Here is an 18,820-nt window from a genome sequence, read left to right as displayed (position 1 = left end):
GTTGCAAAAAGAGGAAGCCTAAAAATAAGAAAAGAACACTAATCTAAAAAAAAAACCCACACATACAAGAAAGTAACATTTCTACCCATGCACCAAGTCATTTTTACAAAACAAGAAATCTTGTAAGATATCAAAATCTAAAAAGGAGTTCCGCACGGGCATTAAAAATGGGGAAATAAAATGATTTCAAATTAAATGTTAAAATAGCTCAATAATACATTTTTTATGCACTCTGTTAGCAAATTGTAATCAGTTTTATTTACCTAAATACTAGTTTATTTCAATTATAATGACAAAAAATAGTGTAATAAGTGGAAATGATTCATTTTAGAACAAAATGTGACAACATGAGAATCTTATTTGACTCATTTAAAAAAAACTTATAAAATGTAAAACTAGCACTTATTCTTAGAACACAGTTCTAAAAATTTCCATCCAAAATAATGACAATAGAACTTTAAAAAACATCCTTAAAATTGAACCCAAAATTATAGTGCAATTGAAGTTGTTTTTTGGCCCTTTCGGCCAAGTTTTTCTACCATCAAGATTATGGAGAAAAAGGAATTTGACTTATTTTTGCAAAAATTGTACTATTTCTAGATCCTAACCCTTAATGAGATAAAACAGATCTACTGTGCTGATTTTGAGAAAAGTTTGGAAAGGTGTAGAGCAAACGAGATTAAAACAACTTAAAACCGGTCAAAATAGCTTGAATCTCTAAAAACAAGGATTTAAATCTTTGCAAGGATCAAATAGTTTGTAGTGTAGAGATAACTGTAAAGCTATTAGGTAAGTAACATTAAATTAACGAACGTAGTATGCATGTTTTTTTCTCTTTCAATATAATTTCTTCTATCAAATCATGAAAAGCCATACTGTATATGACATTTTAGATGTGTTTTTACATTAAAAAAATGACGGAATGAATGAAAATGAATGAAAGTATAGGGACTCCATTTCTCACCTGACAAAAAAAGCTATTTTGGAGTTCGTTCAGAGCTAAAAAGATGAATTCATGTACGAGGCAAAGACCATCATTTTTTTCTTCCTTCTCTTCATAGCCCACTTTCCTGCTGCTAACTGAAGACTGTTCTGTTTCTGTTCCAGTGCTTGTCAGATGTTGTCCAACACCCTGCAGCAGCTGGCAGAGCCTCACTGCGCAAGCAGAGATGCTTTCAAAGAGGATTTAGTAGCTCAGAAGAAAAAGAGGACACAACCACTGTTATATCAGCTTTTCTGTCGGTCTCCATGTTTCTATCTGCTGGTGGATTTACTGCTGTGAGAGCTGCTTCAAGACAACAGAGAGCTGTTTGCTTAAATCTTCAGAGCAGACAGGAAGCCAGGAGAAAATTGAATGAGGTGAGTCGTCAACATGCTCTGAATTAGAAAGACTAAGACCTAGAATCACACATAAGGGGCCTTGAATGTTTGAGCAAAGTCCAGAAACGTAGCATTTAAAAAATACATTGTTTTGATTTTTACAAAACACTTTTACCATCATTCTCTTCTACTGTTTTTTGGGGGGGTCTATCCAGCAGCTGAAAAAACAGATTAAAGGCCTGTTCACACCGGGACGAATTTCGCCGGCGATTTTCGCCGACGTTTAACGCCTCGTGACTAAACAAAGGGCCCCAATGAGAGTGTGCACACCGACGCGAAAAAACGCCAGGCGTTAAAGCGTCAAAAAAAAAAACGCCTCGGGTTCGTTTTTTTTTTTCGACGCGCCGCGTCGAAATCTACTCGACCAATGAGAACGGCGCTTTTGCTCACGTGTCTGGAGCTTCTGAAGTTACAGTAAAACACAACTTGGGGGCGCTCAAACAAAACTGCCTTGCTGAGCACACATACCAGCGAAGAAGATAGACGCCAAGTAGCGTCTACACAGCCGCGAAGCAATAATGACGGACATTCTAAAACATCCCCGAACCAAGCACCAGTTGGAGCTACTGGTGCTTGAAATATTCATGTTTTCTTTGTTTGATTCTGACAAGCGTGTAAATACTTGCTCTCTTCTTCTGAGTGAAAAGCGACTTTAAGAAGCGTAAAGTTGCGCAGCGCCACCTTGTGTACAGGAGTATTTCGGTTTTACATTAAGCGCCATCTAATGTCAGGGAATGAAATTGCATGTTCACTCCACTCATCGTCAGCGAAAATCGCCTGGGTGTGAACACAAAAAACGTGGCGAAAAACGCTGGCGAATAACGCCTGGCGAATATTCGTCCCAGTGTGTACGGGCCATTAGGCTAAGAACTTCATGTATGGACACATTTTATTTTTTACAAGTAGGGTTCAGTCATATACTCCAACCACTTTTGCATTTGAAACATAACTTTGGAAGTTATTTCCTTATTAGTGTTTTTAATGATTTTTTTTTTTTGGGGGGGGGGGGGTCAAAACCAGGCAGAAATAGAAATTGAGAAATGTGGGTAGGGGCATAAAGAAGGAAGGAGTTATGGAGCACAGGGAACAGTGAGGAGAGAAATCTTCAAAATAGAGAGAAAAAATAGTTTGAAGCTTGATACTATCAATGACATAAACAACTGTTACTAAAAATGTTTCATTTTTGTGTACAAAATGCTGACTGCACCAACTTGCACAGACATTTTTATGCTGATCCCGACAAAAACTGCATGCAAACACCTGCGCTGGAAGCTGTGTTCAGGTGAGTGTTATTTCCTAGAATGGTTAAAGAGACTAAATGTTCTTTATGATTTCAAGTTGCTCTGCAGTTCCTGGGGGACCTGTCAATGCCCATGTGGGCAATGACAGCGGCACCTAGAGGGGCAGGATTGGTAGGAATGGCCTCCCTGATCTGAACCTGAGTGGTCTTTTGTTCTTGGACTTCTGTGCTTGCCAAAGTTTGTCCGTAACGAAAACTTTGTTTGAAAACAAGGGTGTCCGTCGATACACGTGGCATCAGAACACCCTCAGCTGGAGATCCATGATCGCCTTTGTTGTCATTTCAGGCAACCTTTGGCCGTGTGTCTTGGACACTCCGGTAAAAAGAGGGGCAGAGCTGTCCACTGATCACTGCCTGGTCTTGAGTTGGATTCGCTGGAGGGGAGGTAGGCCGGAAAGACTAGGCAGACCTAAACATATTGTGAGGGGCTGCTGGGAACGTCTGGCTGAGCCCTCCATCAAGGAAGTCTTTAACTCCCACATCCGGTGGAGCTTCAAACAGGTACCGAGGGAGGTTGAGACATTGAGTCCAAGTGGACCATGTCCTCCACCTCCATTGTCTCTTCTGCTGATCAGAGCTGTGGTTGCGAGGCCTCTTGTGCCTGTCACAGTGGTAATCGCCAAACCCAGTGGTGGTAAGGTATGCAGTCAACCTGAGCAAAGAGTCTTACCAAGCCTGGCTGGAGGGGAAAGCAGTTTTTTGCAGGCACCAATTTCCGTGCAGGTGGGGAGCTGTTGGGCACAGGAAGGAATGTTCAATCCTGCTCACATGCCTTTTCTTGAGGAAGAAGAGGCTGAGGACTTTAGAGGAAGCTTTGCTTGTTTCCACAACAAGTTGCCTTTCTCAAATCCGAACCACTGCCCAGTCCGACCACCAGCTGCTTCTCCAAATTCCCACCAATGGCCCTTCCTACACTACCAGCATCTGGTCACTGTTTCTCTGGTGTGTCTGCTTCCGTACGCCATCATTCCCACCAACAGCTCACCCTAGTCAACGGAAGCAGGTCTTTCTATAGACGGACTCTTTGCATTCAGCTCTTTAAACCTATTACATTGAAGACTATTACACTACAGTAGTAATCATTTCAGTTTTTATTGTAAATGTTCTTTGTTCTTTATCAGGTGTATTCCGGCTTACTTATTTTACTTTCTTTCATCTATCTTATATCTTAGAGTTTACACGTCTAAGAATAAGCCAGTCCTATACCAGTGTGCTGCAGTAAACTAAATAGCGTCCACTCATTTCTGTCCATCCATCTTTGACTGTATAAGGGAACTGTACTGAGTTAGTGTCACGTCACCCAATGGCTTACTTTGGGCTCCAACTAAATGAAGTCAACTCCGTCACAGAACCAGACGTTATGAGTAAACAGTGAGTGGTCAAAGTCATCATTTCTATGGCAACCAGTCTCGGCAGTGAGGATTGAGCTTGTTGGAAGGCCACACCCCTGAGGGGTCACTCAGTCCAGTTCTCATGGAGTCAACGGTGTCCACCAAAAACTTTGATGACTTTCTGTTAGACTAAAACACAATATTTCCTTTTATTGGGAAATCATGCATCTCTTGTCTCTTTGGTGAGTTTGACAATGCAGTTTATAGGGTCCCTTATCAAAAAAAAACAAGAAAAAAAGTTCAGGAAGATAATCTAAACCATGATACACTTAGATTAAATTCCAGGAAATGTTTGTGTATTTGTATTTGTGCTATGAAAACAAGACACAATTAGTCAAAAATGCTAAATAATCAGAGAGAGAACCTTAAGAGATGTGTCTGTCAATGAAACTAAGACTTAATTTTTTATCAAAAGGATTTACATATTAACAATTGGAAAAAGTAACTAAAACTGAAGTTTTATTTAAAAATGTTCATTAATTTTTGAAAAAAAACATTTTTATTCTATGCCAAAGAGAAGACTGGCACAAACAAACACACCAATATAAGGTCCCATTGCTTCCCTGCTTGACATTCAGCAACACCTTTGTTGGGTCTAAGATCCCACAGGTATCCTACTTGTGACAGCAGTTCACTGCGCTCTGAGGGGCTGAGTAAAATACTCTGATTTACCACACTCAGATGTGTGATTACATGTGGAATTTTAACTTTAGATTCTGCATCAACAGAGTTTTGGATTTAACCCTTGTACTATCTTAGATGACCCCACCCTTACATTGACGTGTTCTCCCTACCATGACAAAGGTGGATAAAGGTGGAAAGATTTCATGTAATCCATGGACACCAGTGAAGATCACAAATCATTGAAGAAAAAAGGTTCAGCGCCCTGTCTAGTGGGTCTAGATGACCCAACTCCCAATGTTAAAGTACCTAGGATAGCACTAGGGTTACAGGTGTTTCTGTAAATGCAGATCAATGCTTTGAAATTGTCCCCAACTGAACCTGTGTTGAAACAAGCAAACTGCGTGACTTCTTAATGCGTGTATGGCTTTTTGTGGGCATGCGTCCTCCTACGGTCAAACATGGTAAAAGGAGAGAGAAAAAAGATTTCACTTTGATAGTATTAGTGTCTATTTGTGTGTGGTAGCTTGTGTGTTGAGCTGATGACCTGCTCTGGCTATTCCTCTTCTTATTTGTAGCCTTCAGAATGAGTCTAAAAGCAGAAAAATAGTTGGTTAACAGGACATATAGATTAGAGCTCATCTAAGCATGAAAAAACTAACTCAATTAAACTGATATTGACTGTCCTTTAGATAAAGGTTTTATAAAAGTTGGTCGGTCAGCCAAACGTTTGCTATATGTATCTGTTTAAACTGGATGTGATCTTTGGCTGATTCATTCCCTGATCTCAGCAAAGAGGACTCCAGTAACTGGCTGTTAAAGACCCACTCCAATGAAAATTATGTTTTTCAAGTTTTCAACATATATTCTTGTAGCATTTTTCTGATGATGGAGGACATATATAAATAAAATTAAATTCAAAATTGCATTTCTGAGTTTTTCTCTGCTCTGCTCCATTCTGATGCATCCACTGAAAGATGACTAGATCCATGCATGTCTGTGTTTTCCTCAGGCAGACAGCTGCCATCTGTCTCAAAACTGTATGTCTGGGTAGTGCCAACGTTTTTACAATAGAACAAAAAAGGGACTGAAGAGGATTTTCAAATAGCTTTTAGATGAGCATCCAGGTCTTTACGGTTCAAACTAGAAGCTAAACTCACCCAGCAGCAGCTGGCTCCCAGCTCATTTCCTAATGCAAATGTCGAAAATAAAACCAGGCGAATAAAACCTGCATCAACACGGCTCATTTGTAATGGATTGTAAGTTTCCTCCTTCATGGAGATCTGCATGCATGCGGAACAGTGTGCATGTTAGCCACTCTTTATTTTATGGTAGTGTCTGGGGTCCTTCATTTGGATCAGGCTTCAGCTATGGACTGCTATTCATCATCTGCACAACCATCAGCCTTTCCTGATGGTTGTTCACCCACCGGGTCAACCACTTAACCCACTTTAATCACAGGCTCCATTAACATCATCACAGCATTATGAGAAAATCAACGCAGTTACATAAGCTCTCTGTCACTTGTGGATTTTAAACAACAAAAAAAGTCTAATTAGCCAACCATGCAGTGTCTCTGAAGGGGTGAAGCTGCTGCAGAGCTGCAGGTCATCTGTCTGATGCCCACATCTGACGGAAGATCAGATCTCCAGATGCAGATCTGATTTTTGGAACCTGCACACTAAGCTGGTCACTTTTCTTGAACGTTTTTCAGACTATTTAGTTACAAATGGCGAAGATTACAACTATGCTCCTTTTTTCTGTTAATTAAAAGATCCCCAAAAATACAGTTTTTAATGATAACATATTTATAAAGCGAGAGATGATTTGAAATGGGAAAAGATAAAGGAAAGCATTAAAATAAAAGAATCATAAATCTGAAGTGAAAACATTAAAAATTATATTTAAAGCATTTGACAAGAACATTATGTAAAAATATTGAGACAGATTTTTTTTTGCATTTACCATTATGTTTGATTTAAGGTTTTAGAGTCAAAGTTTTACAAAATGGTTTGTTCTTTGGTGTCAAAGGCTGCTGTAAACTGATCATTTAAGAATAGAACCTCCGTTTTTAAGGGGGAGGTTTTATGAACAACACTCTTCACTCGTTTGATTTAGTCTTGTGAGCTTTGAACTGTGGCATAAATGCAGAAGCACAGGGCTGCGCTGGAGAAAGGGAAGCTGTTCCTGTCCTCCCAGGGTCGGAGGAGCGCGCTGCGTTTGGCTCAACCATCACGTCCAAACGGAGACGTCTCTGCCGCTGCAAGGTCAAACTTCAAATAATATCAAATGGCATTTTTAGATCTTTGACAAAAATGAAAGAAGAAAAGATAAATTCTTACAAAAAACTTTAAAATGCCAAGTTATTTGCGTTACAATAATTGAGTCGCTGTTTTTCCTGGAGGAACATATTATTCCCTTAAAATAAAAATATTTTAAGCTGTAAATGAAGGTTTTAATTTTTGTTAGTTTGTCAGTGTCAGTAAGATGGTTATCGCTCAAGTTCACAACAAGGAATAGGCCAGGAGAAATCATTTATTTCGCGGAAATAAATATTTTCTGCACACACTGACTGACGCGCCATAATCTTTACCCCACACACAGACAGACACACCGGTGCTCCTGAGCGCCAGTGTGGCGCGTTCCCAAAGCCACTTTATGTGCGTCATGATGGAGCCATTTTTTGCCACTAAAGTCAAAGTCCCGACGCGTTCCTGCGCGCCCTGTCCGCTTGTTGCGCTCTTTTGTTGGAACAAAAAACTTATGGTCAGCAGGGCCAATGTCTCTGTCTGGAGACTGACATTGATGATGCTCGAAGTACGAATTTTCTCAAACATCATTATCCTGCTGAAAAATGTTAAAGCTGTTTTCCAACAGAGGAGCATCTGAAGATCACGCCTCGGAAACAATGGTAATTCTTTTATTTGTCATTTTTCATCTGTAATAACCTTGATCAGGCTAAACGACAAAATAAAAAGTTGGTGCCTCCCATGACTCACAGACTAAGATGCGCAGAGACAATCTGATTACTCTGTCTGCACCTTGGTACATTTTGGGAGAAAGTTACTCTTTACTAAAAAGCTCAAATCTACTGCCTTTGGGTGGCGGCAGAGCAAAAACACTCAGAATTTAAAAACATTTTCTCACCAGATTAAGGAAATATTCCGAGTAAAGATTATTTTAGACGATATTGTTGGCCTGCAGGGTCCAGAAAACTCGTTTTGGATTAAATGATTAAGCACAAGTCCATTCCTTTCTTCAGATTTTCTCTTAAGCCTCTGTTTTCTTTCTGACACCATAACGACAGCAAAGACTCAATCTGCTGTGTAAAATCTATAGTTTTGAAGAGCGTCTCGGGTTTTAACTAAAATTTTTATAAAAAAAAATTTTTTAGCATCACACTGACAGTAAACTATATTTGACGATACATTATATAAGAAACCACAAAATAATTCAGACAAATTTGAGTCAATCCGCTAAATATACATATTTTGGTTTTAAGGGAAGCAATGTTTTAAATACTGGACATTAAAAATAGGAAGAAGAAATATTTTCTGTTGTTTTCACGATCGTTTTTATTGGTTAATTTTTTTGTCTATTTCTTTTGCAATATTTGTGAAGCAAAATAAAATGAATGGTTATTCCACTTCCAGACATGACAACTAAACTAAACCCCTCATTAAAAAAAAAACAATGAAACATGCGCACACTAAATGAAACGAAACCAACTCCTGATCTTTTGTTAAGACTTAACTCGTTTGAACTCACATATTAGAATAGAATAGACTAGAATAGAAACTATATTAATCCCACACAGTGGAAATGAAATCAAGTAAATCCTCAGATGAATTTTTTATTTTTTACGCATCCGTTTCTGACGTTGGTAAGAAAAAGTGACTGTTTTCAGTGCCAGTTTGTTCTTCCATAAAAAATGAGTAATTCTGCATCAGCGGGTTTAGAAGATGCATGGCAGAATTATATGTGTATGTTCCTAAATAGGTCATGTTAAGATGCGAGGGCATGGGGTAATGTGAACTCATATGGCGTCAAACTATCTGGGCTTGATGCGCGCGCAGCGTTTACGCTCTCTGCGTTTCCACGCGCGGCTCCCTTGGCCGCTGTAAGGGATATCCTCATGGCCTTGAGAGAACTGCAGAAAAATGCTGTAAGACAGTCTGACAGAAAACAGGCAGGCACAGAGCTTCCTCTTAAGTAATGGATTCCTGATCATGCGCATGGATGCGTGTGGACGCGCACATGGACGCACACAAGCAAACACCAAAGACTTGAAAGCCTTATTCTAGGAGTTTCTTCCCCTGCAGATTTTACACAGAATATCTCATGAAAATCCGAAATACTTACTTTTTTTTATATCACCATAACTCCCATATGAAAGTTATTTCAAGTGATCTTTCAGTGAGATGTAATTCTTCATGACTCGAAAAGAATTCCCATAAGTTGAACATTTTTTCACACGGAGACAAAGCCCGACTGCAGTGCTGCTTCTGACCAGCAGGGGGCAAGCACCGCCGCCGCCTTCACCTGCCTCTTATTATCACTGCTGAAACACCTACAATGAAATGATGAGGATGTGTGATGGAAGTTGAACAAAAATGAGATGAGAATCTGGAAGAGAGAATTTCAAAAAGATGAATTCAGTCCAGATGTACTGTTCATTCATCATGTCTAAGTCATTCAATATGTAAACAAGTTTTATTGTTTTCTGTCATTTAAAATGTAACATGTTGTGCAATTTTTTATTTGTGCATAACACTTATAGAGCCATTTGGTTAAGTGTCTTACTGACCCCCCCAAAAAAAAAAAGCTCAGAGAGAGGCGCAAAGGCTCTCTTTGTTGTTTGGAAAACACATTTTATTAATTTTTTGTGATCAATTTAACCATTCCTTTATAAAATGTATCTTTTAAATATTTGCAATAATTGAATTTTTCTTTCAAAATAAAATACACTGTGTCAAATGAGATCCTCCTGCTGCAACAGGTTTGAACTAGACATGCAAACGTTTTCTATCACTATGACTTGGATGCATCTTTATCCTTTTTCTCCCTTTACTATTAAATATTTGCTCAGTTATCTGACATGTTTGAGTTTATGAGGTGTGGGAAAGCACACAAGACCTTGATTTTAACGTCAGCAGTGGTACAAAAACAAAGATATTTTACTGATATAAGATTACCTCCTTAAAATTTTAAACACAAATGACAAAACCCAAATAATCTATTATTCATTAAAAGGATTTGCATTTTTCTCAAAACCCCAGAGAGCCACAATCACTGACAGTTAAGTAAGAACTGAACTGAACTGAACTGAACTGAACTGAACTGAACTGGACTGCACAACCACCACAAGTTGGAGCCGGAAGCAAGGCATTTTCCATGAATGACGTCACACACGATTAGTCCAGTTATATATATACAGTCAAAGGCCACAATAGAGAGATAAAAGAACCACATGTGGCTCCAGAGCCTCAGGTTGCAGACCTCTAATATAGACCTATGTGCTGAATGAAGACATTTATGAAAATCTATTGGATATTTTTTATCACCATATTTATTTTTTATGTAAAACTCAACTTTACTTACATTTTATTGTGCATTTAGGCCTACTGCTTTATGATGATGAGATGTATACATTTTCATGTTTCTGCATATAAATCGTCACTTTACAAAACATTTTAATTTGTTAATAATTTTTAATTTTTTTGATGTATTTCTTGATTACCGATTTGTACAAAAAATATAAATAGTACATATCCGTCAATAGTCAAACAGACTTTTTTTCCTACAATATTACGTGGCACTCTAATCATGTTTCTCATTCTAAACACTGTCCAATGAGCATATCTAAGATTAATACAAAGCAGACCACAGTCTCATGCTGGTTTGATCGTAAAAATGCCTTTAAGACAATTTTTTAAATGGACATTGAAGATACTTATCCTATGTGCTTTAAAGTGCAGCATTAACAGAGAGAGCCTTTTCATTTTCCTCCATTCTTTCAGGAGAAACAGATCAGCCGATCGGAGACTCATAGCTGTGTTTGTACAGAAAGTGTGTTTGGAAAGTGAAACACAAAGTTAACGCGGGGCAAGATCATTTAAAGACTTAAAATCAAGCTAAATAATCTCTGAAATGCAGAAAAGGGTGGTGAAAAAAGCCATGTTTAGGATAAAATGGCCTCTCTTTGGAGCTCCAGCCAGAACACATGCAGCTGTATTGTGGAGCAGTGGAAGGAAAGGCACGCTGACTCTGAAAATTTAGTGACAAAACACTTTTGTTCCAGTGAAGAAAAAAGCACAACTTGAACCAGTTTGACTTTTTAATTCTACTGATTTTATATATTTTTAAATTTTTGTTTGTTTCACTGTAGATTTTTCTTTTATTTGCATTAAGGTACCAACACCTTAAGGTACCAATTTCTTTTGTTAATGTGTATTAGAGTATTTCAATCCATTTTTTGTAGGAGTATCTTATTTTGAAATCATAATTCCAGTTTGTCATGGAGACTTTACATCCAATTTAATCAGCAGTTTTTATGCAGCCCCAAAGACAATGAAGTTTACAAAACAAAAATTGCGATGAGGGCGTGTTTAAAACATAAATCAACATCTCAAAAACTCTTTAGGGTCACACTGCCAACTATCGTGGACCTGGAAAAACAAACACTCTCCTCCCTCCTACCTTCAGGCAGGAGTGAGGCTGCATGATAGCTTTAAACCTTGTGCTATCTTAGATGACCTCACCCTTACATTGACATGTTCTCCCTACCATGACAAAGGTGGATAAAGGTGGAAAGATTTCATATAATCCATGGACACCAGTGAAGATCACAAATCATTGAAGAAAAAAGGTTCAGCGCACTGTCTAGTGGGTCTAGATGACCCAACTCCCAATGGTAAAGTGCCTAGGATAGCACAAGGGTAAATCCCACTGCCACCAGACTTCTGAACTCCTGCAAAATCCTCAGGTTTTTTCTCCACACTGTCAGGAGTCCTGAGCCACAGACACCACACAGAATGTGAATAATAGTTTAGTTTAATAATATGAAACACAAGTTGGTAAATATATTGGGTGCATATTTTTTTTGTCTCACTGCAAAAGAGTCAGTTCATCGCTATCCCATTTCTGCTTCACTACTTGTCAGGATTGACTTCCTCTTTACTCTTTATTCTCTTCAATGTCTTCCACTCCATCCTCACTGATCTTTGCTACTTCTTGCTTCACCACATCCACCTCTTCTCCTCTGTGCTTTCTAACACTGTCGTCATTCATCAGCTCTTCAAATTACATTTTACATGACGCTTTTTCACTGCTGTCTACAATGACCTGCTGCACATCTCTCTAGTTCTGTCTCTTTGCCTTTTTACCAATCTACCTCCTTTGTGTCCAAGCTGTCATGCAGTCCCTCATACGGCCTTTGTGTTGGTCTTTGCCACCTGTACTCCTGTCTGCCATCCCGTCAGTGCTCCACTTCTTCTTATTCAACCATTTCCTCTTAACACACTCTTTAACTTTTTCATTGCACCACCAAGTCTTTGTATCTTCTTTCCTCGTTCCAGATGACACACCAATTACCTTCCTACAAGTCCCCTTCACCACTTTAGTTGTCAAGTCCACGTCTGGACTTCCTACACCAGCCATTTCCCATCTAGTATCAGTAGTCATGCCACATACTTGTTCAGCCCTATATTTAAGGGTTCTACCACTGATGTTTCCTTGCCAGACTTTAGTAGCTGGTTACCGACTATGAATTGGTGGAGCTGATTCTCACTTCAGCCGCCTCACACTCCACTGTGAGCTGATACAGTGCTCATTGAAGCTCCTGTCTGTGAACACTCTCATGTATCCGGGATGGTTTTAAAGCAGAACAAATGAGAAAAAAGGTAAAGGTTAGATTTTTATGTTAAACACGTGTTGTTGCTTATTCTCAATTTTGAATAGCGTAACCTTAAAATAGTAAGGCCAGCTAACATTTTTTTTTAAATAATTTCTTCTATTGAGGGTCCTGTGGGAGGAAGACCACAAAATAAAATTAGGGAAAATAAATAAATAAAAGACCAGACTCCCATCACCCCATGGCTATGTCCAGAGCCAATGAGGAAGGGCATCCCTGCCAGAGTGTAACATGAAGGTTAATTCATAATAAAAATGCATACAAAGTTCATATTTTGATCTACACTTTTGTTTTCAATGAATTCCTAATCTAAACTCTGTTCTGCTCTGACTTCACAGCAAAAAGGCCCAGGTTCAAATCCCAGCTCTCTGTGTGGAGTGTCCATGTTCTCATGCATACATGTTCACAATCCAAAAACATATAGGTGTGAATGTGTGGTTCCATGTCCCTGTGTGGTCCTGTGACAGACTAGCAAACCATCCAGAGTGTTCCCTACCTTCATCCGACAGCAGCTGGGATAGGCTCCTGTGAGACCTGTGTAGCTGAGTTTTGCTTTTCACTGGTACTTTTAGTCCGGTTTTGTTTTGAGATGTCTGCTGTCAGCCACACCAGGTTAAAGTTGCCAATCAACCAGAGCTTTCTTCATTTCAGTTCGTTGTTTTCATTGTATTTAGGTCTCTGGTTTTCAGTTCTTCATGGTCAGGTCATCTGGTTTGTCACATTTTGTTTCTCCATGGGTTTTGTCATGTTTATAAGTCTCTGCCACAAAGTCTGGTCTCCTGCATATTGGGTCCTTCACCAGAGTTCCTCGCAGCTCCAGCATCCCAAAAGGGATTTGAGTGAGTTTGGAAGATGGATGGACAGATGTAAAAATTTGATGTTGTACTTCTTCACTCAGTTTATTACAATTACAACAAAGACGTGGAGGATAATTCAATATACCCTCTGCACCTATTCATACAGCTAACAAAAACATTGAAATTACCTTAAAGGAACAACAGCACTTGATGGGATTTACAATAAAAAAAAGTCTTAGCAGCTTGAATATGGGACGGATGTCATGGTGCCTCTGTCAGCTCTCCTCCCCCTCCCCTCTCTGCTTGGCTCCTGATGCGAAACAGCTGCGACCACTCACCTCATCACCTCGCTGCCTGCCTTCAAAAGGAGATCCAGCTCCAGTATTCATCGCCAGTTCGTTGCCCCTGATGGTGCATAGTTTGACCATTAGTTTTCTCGCTCTTGTATGCATGCCTATGCCTAAGTCTCGCTCTCTGTATTATTCCCAGGACTTCATTACCACGAGTGGTCGCCTGAGTCATCAGCTCTCCCGGATCCAAGTCTCTGCTATCTACCAGCCACGTCTCAAGCCTCAGCCTGCCACCAGATTCACCACGAGCCTCTGCCGAACTTCCAGTCACGCCACGAAATACCATCTGGTCTCCCCGCTTCCCCAACAACCTCTGGACCAAGAACAAATAAACTTTATTACTCACCCCTTAACTCACCTGTGTTTTCCTTCCGGGTTCCAGCGTCTGGGTCTGTCTCGTCAAGCTAGCCATGACAAAGGGACTTAGCATAACTCTAACATTCAAATGGAAAAGCTGGCTGTCAGTTTTTTTACCAATGTGTGTCTGGTCAAAGAGCACAAATGTGACCTTTAAAATGACCAATACACCCGAGGTAACCCCTCACACTCACAAAAGATAGTCACCGTTCACATGTACAATGAGATTAAAAGCTGTCACCATATCTGCGCAAAAAAAACCACTTACAAAATGTTAAAGCAGTGATGTAAACACAGGCTTTACATACGATTATTTACAAGCTTCCTCTGCTTTCCATCCTTCTTAAATACTTTGTATTAATACCCTGTGAACCGTGACATTTTTCCATTTTTTACCCACATTCCTGTGTTAGTACCTCTTATTTGACCCTTTAATACCGGAACGTTGGCTCTGTTGTTTACATTCTTTTCACTACTGTCTTTAACCAGATTTGCAATTAACACAATTTTAGCGGATCCTAAAGTGAAAAAAAGCAGTTTGGCGCTGATATGTCGGTTCATATTGGTGTAAAGTTGTTATGAAAAGCTACTCTTCTCCATGTCAGAATTCATGTGCATCACGTAAACGGTCGAAGAGTAACGATATGTCAAAGGCTACGTTCACACTGCAGGGCTTAATGCTCAATTCGGATTTTTTGAAAAAATCCGAATTATTTGCTAGACCGTTCACATTTCCAAGTAAATCCGAACTTTTGTGATCTCCAGTGTGACCGTGACACGACCCAAACGAGACCCGCATGCGCAGAAGCCAGAAGAATACTCAACGGTGAACGACGTCACTTGTTTGCGGAGCAGATGTCAACAACAGTGTTGTCAAAAGCGGAGCTCTTTTTGTAATATTAAATTTATTTTCACGAAGGGGCAGCACAATTACAATCTTCTCATTTTAAGAAGGCAATGGAGTCGGGATCGTCTGTACCCACTGTTGTGGAATGGAAATGTGTATGTGTTGGGGCCGCTCGCCCGCGTGTGTGCAAGCGCGTGCCGCGATAGAGAATAGGGGGGGGGGGGGGGGGGGGCAGTGTGTGCGCGCATTCTTGTTGTGTGTTACGGAGGACGGTAATAAAAGAAGGTTTCCCCCAGAATAAATGCTATGGACTCTTTATTAACCCGTTCTGGAGAATCTAAGGATCAGAACAGGGAGGAGGAGGAGGATCGCCCGGGTCCCCCGCGCTTGAGCACGGTCAAAGGGGAGAAAGAAAAAAAAGTTATCGCGGTAAAGGTTCAACGCCACGCTCTGCCATTTATCTGGAAATGTTTTCAAAAACCGCCCAGTTGCGATCAGAGCCCTGGAGTTTGGCCTGAAAAGAGCGATCAGCCCAAATATTAATCCAATCGGGGATCTCGCTTCCCTTCCACTGACTGATCTCAGCAGCATCGTCCACCATGGTTGATGTTTACGTTCTCGTTCCTGCCTACTTTAACGCAAAATGATGACGTTTGTTGCGTGTCGATGACGTACGGTTCGGAATCAAGTCGCCTGGCCGGTCAGACGGCGGTCGCAATTGAAAAGAACGGCTACAATTCGGAATCAGGCCGGCAAATCCACGGGGCCTGGGTCGCAATTGAAAAGATCGGATCTGTGTCATTCAGACTGTCATGAAAAGATCGGAATTGGGCCACTTAAGGGCAAAAAAATCGGAATTGGGTCGTTTCAGCCTGCAGTGTGAACGTAGCCAAAGAGCGTGTTATTTACGTGTTATTGGCGTCATCTCTGGTGTTAAAAAGTTAAGTGTCTTGTCTTAAGATTCAAAACTAAATATGACTTGCTAAAAAAAAAAGGCAGGGCAAAGCTATGAAGGAGGTATTCCAGATAAATAGAGCAGTTAAATAAAGAAATATGTACGAAGATGAGTTGAGCGTTTCCTGTCTTGTTTGCTTAAAACTAGATGGACTTTTTCATGACCACTAAAGCACTAAAGTCACAGTTTAAACTGTGACTTGGCTGTTTTGATCCATTTACAAGCCGATTTTGTAGTTTTGGTTAATACTAGTAATAGCACTAAAACATTTTGTTATTTTATTTCTTTACCTTGTGTCTTCAAAATGAGCTGTTTATCTAAGATGTTAGTCCTTTATTGCTTAAGCTTTCATTTGTTTTCCCTGCAGCCGCTGCCTTACCTCATTCTGGGAATCAACGACAGGAACAAAAGTCCGGCCCTAACATCTGCGCAGCCTGACATGAGGGTTTGCATTATGAGCCTCTGCACATACACTTGTACATAAACACATAAAAAGAGAGGATGCATCAATTACATCCTAACCAAATTCAGTTAACCTTTTGTCTCTTGGGCCAGAGATGCAGCCACAGTGCCAAGGGCTAACCATGACACAACAAACACACACATACATAATGAAAAAAATCGACACTCACAAAGGACTGTGGTGCACGGTAAATGAATTAACCAGGGTCCAGAACCTAGTCTGGACATTGTCACTGTAGCATCTGGTCAGCAGGGCTTCTCTCTGCTCACATCTTTCTACATCTTTCGTTTGTCCATTGTTTATTCAGAACTTCATTTTCAAGATAACTGCTTTATCTTGTTTTATGCAATGCTACTCACTTGAAGAAACTAGAATACTAAAGGCATTGACAAGTTTAGGCTCATGAAATCTTCTCATCCCTTAAAATATCTGTGTGTTATTGGATAAATAGAAAATTATGTGTTTTAATGAAGACCAAATAATTGTTACAAGCTAAAAGCTATTGTGCTGCAACCTTGTAGTTCTACTGTGAACTTTATTTACAAATTATATGAGTTTTAAAAAACGAACTTTTAAAAAACAGAGAAATTATCCTATAGTTTTATTCGGACTCTTCAGAGTTCATGAATATTATGCATATATAATAACATTAATCGATATTTCTTCATTCTGAACCACTCGAAGACCTTTATTCTCACTCACACGTACAAAAATGAATGGGGCCATGTATGGTCAGATTTTGAGTGAAAACCTCCTTCCATCAGGGCATTGAAGATGAAACATGACTGGGTCTTTCAGCATGCCCGCGTAATGAAGGAGTGGCTTCATAAGAAGCATTTCAAGGTCCTGGAGTGATTTAGCCAGTGTCCAGATCTCAACCACATAGAAAATCTTTGGAGTGAGTTGAAAGTCCAGCGACAGCCCCAAAACGTCACTGCTCTGGAGGAGATCTGCATGGAGGAATGGGCCAAAATACCTGCAATAGTTTGTGAAAACCTTGTGAAGACTAACAGAAAACATTTAACTGCTGTCTTTGCCAACAAAATTCAACTCAATACACCATGACACAAGTGGATACATCAAAATACAAAATCAAATACTTTTATTTTCTACTGATTCACAATGATTTGAATAAAGAAATACTCAGAAATGCATTTTTTTAGCTTCATTTTTATATAGACATCTTTCATCACAAGGAAAACAGGGTCTTTAAGTCGCAGAAGTAGCAAAAAACTGCAATTTAATTTGATCTTTTTTGTCTGGACATTTTAACAAATGCATTGAATCTGAAAATTGTTATCAAAAATGTTGCTCATTGCCCCTTTTCTGTGTTTTTTCTGACATGATCAAAGGAAACAAAAATGACAGTTGGTGAATCAATAAAGAAAAATTGTATACAAAAAAAAACATTTTGCTTTGAAGTTGTGAGATCCAAGTACAAGTTCAAACTTTATTAAATTAGTTTGGCTTCTGAAAAAAATGTGCTGTCTAACAGGTTCTCTAGCTGTGTTCCTGTGTCTTTTAGAGGAAGTCTAAGATTTTCCCTTTAACCTTTTACTCTCCTGCCTATGTAAACTTAAACTATCTGGGCCATGTATGTCTGGATGTTTGTGTAAATGTACAAGCATGTTTGTGTGTTCGCACAGCGAGTGGATAAGAGTCGTTATCTGGGCAAACTCTTTCCACCATGAGGTCACAGAAACACACAGGATTGGTACATTTGTGTGTGCTAGCATTGACATGCAATAAGACCCACAGTCTGGTTCTCATGACTGTTAAAGGACAGCAGCGATATGACTGTTTGTGTGTCTTTGTTTCCTCTTCAAGGCATTCTCTGGTACTGCTGCCAACCGTGTAGGGATCAGAAGATATATTAATGTCTGGGACCCTGGTTGAGTTAAACTTGCTATAGTTGTTAGTTGGAGGTTAACGTTTTGGTCAGGCTGTCCTAAATACAGACATTTCCATGAAAAGCTGCTCCAGCATTTGTACGTATGTGTGTGCATGTATACTTGTGCGTGCATGCGTTTGCATTTGTGTGTAGTCGTGCGTGCATGCGTGTGTGCACAGAGAGAGGTGCCGGTGTTATCAGGAGAGCAGTTGGAAGCTTATTCCACACTAACAGGAATGTCTCTCATCAGACCTGACAAAGTCCAGCTGCTTCTTTTTCCCACTCTGCCTCTTTCACAGCACATCGACAAAGTCAGCCATGAGCACATTTTAAAAGGGTTAAAGACCACTGCAGTATATTGCAAAGGTGTGCTTGACTGAGGAGGACACCATACTGAGACGTGGGCCCACCTTGCTCAAAGGTAGATCCAAAGCCACCTCTTCCCCCCACACAGATCATCACCCCATTTTTTATTTACAGACATAATATTTTAAATCTACTATCGTCTGACCTCTGTGTTTGAAAGTGAACTGAACTACCACAGCATGGATGTGCG

General features: G+C 39.8%; 2 long non-coding RNA genes across 2 annotated transcripts; both read left to right on the top strand.

The window, feature by feature from the left end:
• The first annotated feature begins 1,228 nt into the window (after positions 1 to 1,228).
• LOC110015438 (uncharacterized) lies at positions 1,229 to 3,099 on the top strand. Its single transcript, XR_013652828.1, has 3 exons — positions 1,229 to 1,359; positions 2,600 to 2,662; positions 2,967 to 3,099. It is a non-coding gene; the product is annotated as an uncharacterized LOC110015438 (long non-coding RNA).
• A 10,576-nt stretch (positions 3,100 to 13,675) lies between these two features.
• LOC110015439 (uncharacterized) lies at positions 13,676 to 14,104 on the top strand. The gene is made up of 2 exons (XR_002290625.2): positions 13,676 to 13,812; positions 13,891 to 14,104. It is a non-coding gene; the product is annotated as an uncharacterized LOC110015439 (long non-coding RNA).
• Positions 14,105 to 18,820: the final 4,716 nt, after the last annotated feature.

Source organism: Oryzias latipes, chromosome 1 (genome assembly GCF_053564925.1).
Source record: "Oryzias latipes strain Hd-rR chromosome 1, Olatipes_Hd-rR_3.1".
NCBI classification, from domain to species: Eukaryota; Metazoa; Chordata; class Actinopteri; order Beloniformes; family Adrianichthyidae; genus Oryzias; species Oryzias latipes.
This window is presented reverse-complemented; position numbering and strand designations above follow the sequence as displayed.